General features: G+C 33.0%; 1 long non-coding RNA gene across 1 annotated transcript; it reads left to right on the top strand.

Annotated features, from left to right (window-relative positions):
• Positions 1 to 4,470: 4,470 nt before the first annotated feature.
• On the top strand, positions 4,471 to 8,497 carry LOC143049222 (uncharacterized). The gene is made up of 3 exons (XR_012970134.1): positions 4,471 to 4,594; positions 4,746 to 5,161; positions 8,438 to 8,497. It is a non-coding gene; the product is annotated as an uncharacterized LOC143049222 (long non-coding RNA).
• The last annotated feature ends 227 nt before the right edge of the window (positions 8,498 to 8,724 follow it).

Raw genomic sequence — 8,724 nt, 5'->3', positions numbered from 1 at the left:
TGTTTATATGGGCTTTAAATGTTTTATGAAGGTGCATGATTTATGATATTATACATCTTATATACGTGTTTTACTTAGTTTATAGTGTGGAGGTTCGAGATATTTGTAAATTTTTGAATTATAGACACGTTTTCTGAAAACAGTCGATTGTTGTAGTTGCAAATACATATGGATCTTTTTTGCAAAAGCATAAATTCCCAAACTCCGCAAACAAATATCAACAGAAATATAATAGATTGGCCTTTCCAAAGCATTAAGTTGCATCCCTGCCCACGGTGATAGTGTTTTTTATATATATTTTAGATATGGGTAATAATTTTATCGAAAAGAGAAAGTCAAGTACACCTGTTTGTATTCAGGCGTGGATAATTTGATTTTACTTGTTTGAAAACGTTTGAAGCAGAAATATTTGATACATCATCTCGCTTCAGATTCTATCATTTTCATATAGTAAGACTACAGGTTGAATTAATAATATTTTAAATTCACAGTACTAAAAAATGATATAGATATTGGTCAAGTTAAATACCTTCCTAACTAGTCATTTAAACAGCGGAGTTGTGTTTGAATATCAAATGTTTACCAAAAGTACTTGACGACAGACTTTTTCTATTTGTATCCATCTGATTAGTTAAGCCTTTCTCAACTGATTTTTATAGTGCGTTCTTATGTTGTACTGTGACACCACTGATCAATGTTATGGGAGGGTTGGGATCCCGCTTATATGTTTAACCCTGCCACATTCTGTATGTATGTGCATGTCCCAAGTCAGGAGCCTGTAATTCAGTGGTGTCGTTTGTTTATGTGTTACATATTTGTTTATCGTTCATTATTTGTACATAAAGTAGGCTGTTAGTTTTCCCGATTGAATTGATTTACATCTGTCATTCAAAGGCCTTTTTAAGCTGATTCTTCGGTTTTGGCTTTGCTCATTGTTGAAGGCCGTATGGTGACCTATTTATGTTAGGTCTGTGTCATTTGGGTTCTAGTTGAGAGTTGTCTCTTTGCCAATCATACCACATCTTCTTTTTTATATTGAAGACTGGATCTTAAAAAGATATAAACTTTTAAAAATATTTTATCATTGTTTGTGCTGGCTAGGGTTATTAATTCAATATTTTTTTAGTCTGTTCTTCCTCGAAATATCAAATGGCTTGTTCATAAGCCATCTAATTTTGTTTAATTGCAAACATATAATAATAAGTATGGGTCACGCTACAGATTGTCCAAAACTTTTCAGTTATGTATAGAAGAGGGGCGAAAGATACCAGAAGGACAGTCAAAACTCATAGATTGAAAATAAACTAAAAAAAGATTACAGATAAGGCATGGAAAATTCAATGTAATGTTACAAAAATATAACTACCTGATAGAGTGTTAAGATAAAATGTGTGAATAAGCTGTTATAAGATGCTTTCAGATAAGAAAAAAAAATAATGAGGTCACCGAAAGTGTTTTTTTTTTTTTTTTTGTTGCTATATATTATTTAAAAAGAGAAATTCACAACACTTTCAATTTTAAAGATGCTTTATCCGAATAATCCCACCTGCTATCTGAGTAATCTCCGCTTGTTTGACAAAGTTAACAAAAAATGATTATACAAAAATGTTGTATTTTTTTAGAAAATACAGCCATATTTATGGTAAAACACATAATTTTATATATAAACATTTTAAGTCTTAAACATCAATTCTAAAATTAAGAATGGAAATGGGAAATGTGTCCAAGAGACAACAATCTGACTAAAGAGCAGAAAACGGCCGAAAGCCCCAACATGATCTCCAATACAGAGGGGAAATTCGCATCCGGATGCGTGCTTCAGTCGGTTCCTAAACAAAAATATGTACTAGTTCAGTGATAATGGACGTCATACTAAATTCCGATATATATAAATGAACTAAAACTAAAAATCATACAAGACTTGAAAAGGCCAGTACACTCAAAATGTGCACATTTCATTCAAGATCTAGATCAATTTTTATCTGTTTCTTCAAAGTCCAAGATGGATGAAGAAACCAGAGCCACATAAAGAAAAAAACAAAAGCCGGGGAAACTAAAACAATTTATTAGAAATAAAAACTACGCAATGACCACAAGATCAGTGGACGGTTGAAAGTTGTTAAATATTTTAACATAGATTGCATTAAATATTATGGACAAAAACGTTTTACAAAAAAATGAGCTCAAAGGGAAATGTCCATTAAAGTTGATATTATCAAACGTTTAACTCTATGAACCAAAGGAACGAAATGACAAAACACAGTCATATTTCTGACTTGGTTCAAGTAACTCCTTGATTAATTGCTAGATTTAAATCCTACTTGATTACATCCAAAAGTTCTTTTAGTTGACAAAGACAACAACAAAAAATTGTGTAGTTGAAGTTAATATGACAAAGACGCCAATACAACGTTTTTGTAGTTGAAATAGTTATCAAATGTACCAGGATTCTAATTTGATACGCCAGACACGCATTCGTCTACATAAGACTCATCAGTGACGCTCAGATCAAAATAGTTATGAAGCCAAATAAATACAAAGTTAAAGAGAATGACTACTGGGCTGGTGATATCGTCAGGGACGAAACGTCCACCAGCAGTGACATCGACTCAGTGGTATAAATAGTTATCACGGTACCAGGATTATAATTTAATACGCCAGACGCGCGTTACGTCTTCACAAGACTAATGAGTGTGCATATAATATACAATAATTGACTTTCGATGAGTTTGATCGACTCCTGATATATGATATTCACTACGTTCAGCGGCTGAGAGTGAATGTCATATCTCTGGCTTAGATAAATCATTGTATCAACTAAAATCGAAAGTCAATAATTGTATTATGATATGACTTTTATCTTTGTCCAATTTTCTAGTATTTTCTCAAGATACTTTTAAAACTGCTCCCTATTTCTATACCTAATACATGTATAGCATCTGTTTTTACAGTTTTCTAATTTTTATAAACTGAATTATTCAATGAAGTTTACTAAAAACAAATACACAAAAACAAAAACAAATAAAAGAGAAAGAACACAAAAAATAAGTAGAAGGAGAAAAACGGATGTTTTCTTGACGTCATAAACTATTAACATTAGCGTTGCTTTGGAATATCTATATTTAGGAATACGGACGTTGTTGCAAATATAACTTCTAGGTTTTTTTGTCGCCGTGAATAAAAAAAAAATGTCAGAGAGGGATTTGTATATGTCTATATGATAGTCATGATCAAATTGATCAATCCTATGGGAACATGTTTTTTTTTAATTTTGATTGCGTTATCTGGAAAACAAATAAGGCATGCGATTAAATAAACAAAATTAATATCTAACTGTCATCCATATATCAGCAGATTATAATAATACCATTGTTTAAATGTTTTTGATTTGGTGTCTTACATATTGTAAACTGTTGATAATGTTAAACTGTTTATGATAGTGCACGTAACATATTTATCACTTTTATGTGTATTAGATTGTTGGACTAGTGCCTTTGATAAAAAAAAATCGCATGTCGAAATGTCCTATTGTAACGTTTATTTGTGTATTTCCCTATCCGTAATGTTCTTGAATTTTTTGTACTGTAGTCCTGTCGTGTAATGTTATCATTTTAGTGGTATATTGAACAACGCCATAAAAGCGGGAGGTTTGGCTAGCCTCAAAACCAGGTTCAACCACCTTTTTTTATTAAAATGTCCTGTATCAAGTGGCAGTTGTTAAAGCTCGTTTCTGTGTGTGTTGCATTGTCGTTTTGGTATTTTTGTTGCACTTCAATGTTTCTGTTGTTTCGTTGTTTTCCTCTTAAAGTTGATGTGTTTACCTCAGTTTCAGTTTGTAACCCGGGTTTGGTTTTTTTCAATCGATGTATGACTTTCGAACAGCAATATACTGCTGTTTCCTTTATTTAATGTTACTTAATAAACAAAGTATGATTCCAAATGCTTGCAATAAAAATTGTTTGTGAATGACTGAGAAAGTTGACGTCGTTTGCTTACCCAACCTGTATTACTGGATTTATTTCACTTCACTGGGCGGGGTTTAAGAAGTTCGTTTATATCAGACCAATCCATCTATAGGATAAACTCATCAATGAAGTGTCCAGTTATTCGTCCAATACCATACACTAAGTTATTTTGAATACGTGTTAGGTGGCACTGATAGGTGATTAGAAAATTCAATAATAATTATAACGGCAATCATCCTTATCACACACATCTTCAAATAGACTGTCCTTATGCAAATAAAAACATAAGCTCCGCCCGATCAGTTAAAATAACATTGGTAATATTTTAATGGCTATATTTATTGTAATGATAGTCAAGACAAAAATGAAAAACATGAAAACTCGACAAGTAATTCAATATTTTCACCTTACATATTTTTTTCAAACCAACCTATGCGAACAAAACGTATATTGCTTAAAGCAATACTTGTTAACTTCATATACTAGCAATCATTATTCTTGTTTCAGACTATTCAAACAGTTTAAATACTTATCCATGGCTAGTCGCTATATACAGATCAAGGATAACATTCCTGCTGAAATATCTGCTGATGTTTTGCAAATTCCCGCAGGAGATTCTTCAACACAAGGTAAATCTGCAATCTGGGCATTTTGAAACTACGGTTTTGTTAGATTTCAAATTATTAGAAAAGATTAAAAAATGCATATTAGTCAATGTTATCATTTTTGTTTGAAGAATATTATAAATTATTATAATAAACTTACAACATTGTTTTACAGTTATCAAACCCGATTTAGACGATGAAAAAAAGAGATGGCTGGTAGTTGGCATCTGCATTCACAGTGTAATTTCGCCAGCATTAAGACCATATTTTGCTTCAGTTATGAAAAGTTTATATAGTTCCATGCAACAAACAATACACACTCAGGTATACCCCAATCATTTGAGGAAATATCCTCCGACAAACAGGGATCTCAATTATGAAGCAGTTAATAATAACAGATCTATAGGAAAAAGACAAATCGCTAGTTACAATTATGATATACAGAATAATGTTGATTTTTCCAAGTTGTTTTTGCTTACTCATATGGCTAACTACAAAGGGTTTGACCACACCTGTGACTCATCAGCACTTCTTGGCCTCCTGATTAACATTGATAAATTTCCATCGAATGTAAAAAAGAATGCAGAAAAGGTTCGTATGATAAGTGTTTAATGCATGAACAATATGTTATTTTTTTGTGTTTATTAACTCAACCTTTTTTATTTGACCTGTTTGTGTCTAAGTATTTTATATCAAGCGTGAATCATTTTTCCACCAAAATTAAGAACACTTAGAGATTTAGAATTTCTTATGATTAAAATCGAGAATAGAAATGGGGAATGTGTCAAAGCGACACCAACCCGACCATAGAGCAGACAACAGCGGAAGTCCACCAATGGGTCTTCAATGTAGCGAGAAACTCCCGCACTCGGAAGCGTATTTCAGCTGGCCCTGAAACAAATATACATACTACTTGAGTGATAATGGACATCATACTAAACTTCGAATTATACACAAAAAACTATAATTAAAAATCATACCAGACTATCAAAGGCCAGAGGCTCATGACCTGGACAGGCGCAAAATTGCGGCAAGGTTAAACATGTTTTTTTTAGATCTCAACCCTCCCCCATACGTCTAGCCAATGTAGAAAAACAAACGCACAACAATACATGTACGCACAGTAAAACTCAGTTTAAGAGAAGTCCGAGTACGATGTTAGAATATGAAACAAAAGAAAATAAACAAAATGACAATAATACATAAATAACAACAGACTACTAGCAATTACTGACATGCCAGCTCCTAAACTCAATTATTTTGATTGAAAGATTATGTCTTCATCAAATGAATATCAGGCACAATCCCTCCTGTTAGGAGTTTAGTATTATACAATAATGAAATATATGAGAAGAACATAACCCGTGTCATGCCAACAACTGGTTTTAGAATAACTGTGTTTAATTCCGATGCAAAGACCCTAAAAAAGAGGGACGAAAGATACCAAAGGGACAGTCAAACTCATAAATCGAAAATAAACTGACAACGCCATGGCTAAAAATGATAAGATAAACAGACAAACAATAGTACACATGACACAGAATAGAAAACTAAAGGATAAACAACACGAACCCCACCAAAAACTAGGAATGCTCTCAGGTGCTCCGGAAAGGTAAGCAGATCCTGCTCCACATGTGGCACCCGTCGTGTTGCTTATGTGATAACAAATCTGGTAAACAGTCTTATTCGGTAGGTCACATTCATGAAAGGGAAGGGGATTGTAGTTACGACGTAAGAAACATATCCGATATTTTTTGTGAAACGGTTATTCCATAACGGTCAACCAACTCGTGATGGCGTTCGTAAAATTTACGAAGGAATGATTTAAACTTCACCATTTGATTCTCTTGGTTTAATAGCTTCCTTGTGAGCAGCAACCCTCTATCAAGAAAATCATGATAGGGAATGCAAGTACGGGAATTTCGTATCAATTAGGAGATATATACCCCGTATGCAGGGGCTGGAATGTTGCTTCTTAGAAATGGAAAGTTCACAATTGGAAAGGTGAAATCATCTCTTTTGCCGTAAAGTTTTGTTTTTAGCCGACCCTCATGAGGCCGACTAAACTGTATCTGTAGTATCCTTTATCTCTATTTCGATGGGATAGATGCGTTCCACATAGTCACCAAATTTTGAATTATTTAGTGAAAGAACATCATCTATATAGCGGAAAGTAGAGTTAAGGGATATCGCTAACTTCTTATCTTTCTTCTTGAGAAGTTCCTGCATGAAGTCAGCCTCATAATAATAAAGAAACAAGTCGGCAAGTAGAGAGGCACAATTTGTTCCCATTGGAACGCCGACAGTCTGTGGGAAAACACGTCCTTCCTACGTAACAAATATGTTGTCAATCAAGAAATCAAGCATCTTGATAATATCAGTTTCAGAGAATTTTTTGTTTGAATCAGAGTGATCCTTTACAAAGTAGGATTTATCCCTCCCTAAGACGAGATACTTGTATCTACGTTGGCCATTCTTTTTAATGAAGCAAAGCAATACCAACTCTTTCAATTTGTCTTTTAGTTTGGAATGTGGAAAACTTTTGTAAAGAGTAGAAAAGTCAAATGTTTTAATAATGTTACAAGATGAAAGAGAGTTAGATTGTATGTACTCTAAAAGATCTTTGGAATTTTTAAGTATCCACATCTGATGCACGCCACCTCTAGAATAGGCAGTTCACAACGACTTTGAAGCCCGTCTTTGATTGTTGATAAAAAAAGATGTTAATAATTTAGAAAGAGGTTTCGTGGAGCACTTGGAAGACCCAGCAATACCGTTGTTTGTAAGGACACTTATGTAGTTTTAGGTATCCAATACAGTGATGGAATATCCAGTTCTTCATCTTTGGTTGATATTCCAAAGGAACATAGAACAGACCTATGATTATCCAGTATTTCCTCTTTGGTAAGTGTCGTGAGTGAATCAATATTAAAGCCAAAATATGCAATCTTTAATAACTTGACAACAGTATCGTAACAGACATAAGGAACCCTTGGGCACATTTACTCAATCCCTTCTTAATAAGTTTGTTTAAAGGTTTTATTAGGTTTGGAGGTGAATACTAATATTTTTGTGCTTTGTAAAGAATATTACCATAAAAGATTGGATGTGAAATACCTGAACGTATAAGATGTCTGCATGTTGAGTTATATTTACGAATTATTTCCTTGTACCGATGATAAAATTTTGTAAATGTTTTGACTAGTTTGTGATATTGAAACCCCTCCTGTAATGATTTTTCAGTAATAATTCAATTTCTCTCGATTAGTCTTAATCAAAATTGAAATTGTGATATATACTTTCTTTCGGGTACCAACTGTGAAAGTTCAGAGTATATGCTCTGAAAATAATAACGTAGCAAAAACTCAAAAATGTCTCCCACACACTTGCTGTACGGAGTTTTTGGTTCCGTTATAAAAGAGAAATAAATAAAATATTTGGTTCCGTTATAAAAATCTACAAAATACAAATTACAAAACAAATCAATAAGCAACACGACGATACGTCTAATTCGTCTGAAAGGGGTAATATTGAGGACAAGGTAATGTTGTTACTCCTCAGTATGACTAAAGGCGACAGTTTTGCGTGGAAGATTAATTTTCTCGCTTTTGACTCTCTTTTTTTTCATCACATTCGAACTATATCAACATTTATTTTAAAACTTATATCACTACAGTTTTATGACCAATTGTGACAGTTTGACAGAGTGTTATGTAATATGTATGTTAGAATGTTATTTTATCGTATCTAATATCGGAGTAATCATTAACTAACTGATAACTGCGTACTTTCAATGGTAGGTGTAGTATAAAGTATCCGTGAACTTTAAAAATATTTGGTTTTTCATGTAATTCACATCATTTATAGATACGATCAGACATAAGGAACCCTTGGACACACTGTGATTTTACGGAATTCCATCAAATATCTTTCATCTTTCCAAATGATGAACCAGCTGATCAAAAATCTGAAACTTCCAGCCACCGACGAAATCAGAGTCATAGGAGAACTACAAATCTGGGAATCAAATGGTAAATATTACTAGAATAAAAGTCATTTAGTTTTATTTTCTATTTTTTTTTTTTGTCTACTCCGATCTATCAAAAGCTTCACTGATTATACTTTAAAATTACAATGTATAGAAATACCATTGC

This window comes from Mytilus galloprovincialis, chromosome 10 (assembly GCF_965363235.1).
Source record: "Mytilus galloprovincialis chromosome 10, xbMytGall1.hap1.1, whole genome shotgun sequence".
Taxonomy (NCBI): Eukaryota; Metazoa; Mollusca; class Bivalvia; order Mytilida; family Mytilidae; genus Mytilus; species Mytilus galloprovincialis.
The sequence above is the reverse complement of the archived record's forward strand: the minus strand, read 5'-3'. Positions and strand labels throughout refer to the sequence as shown.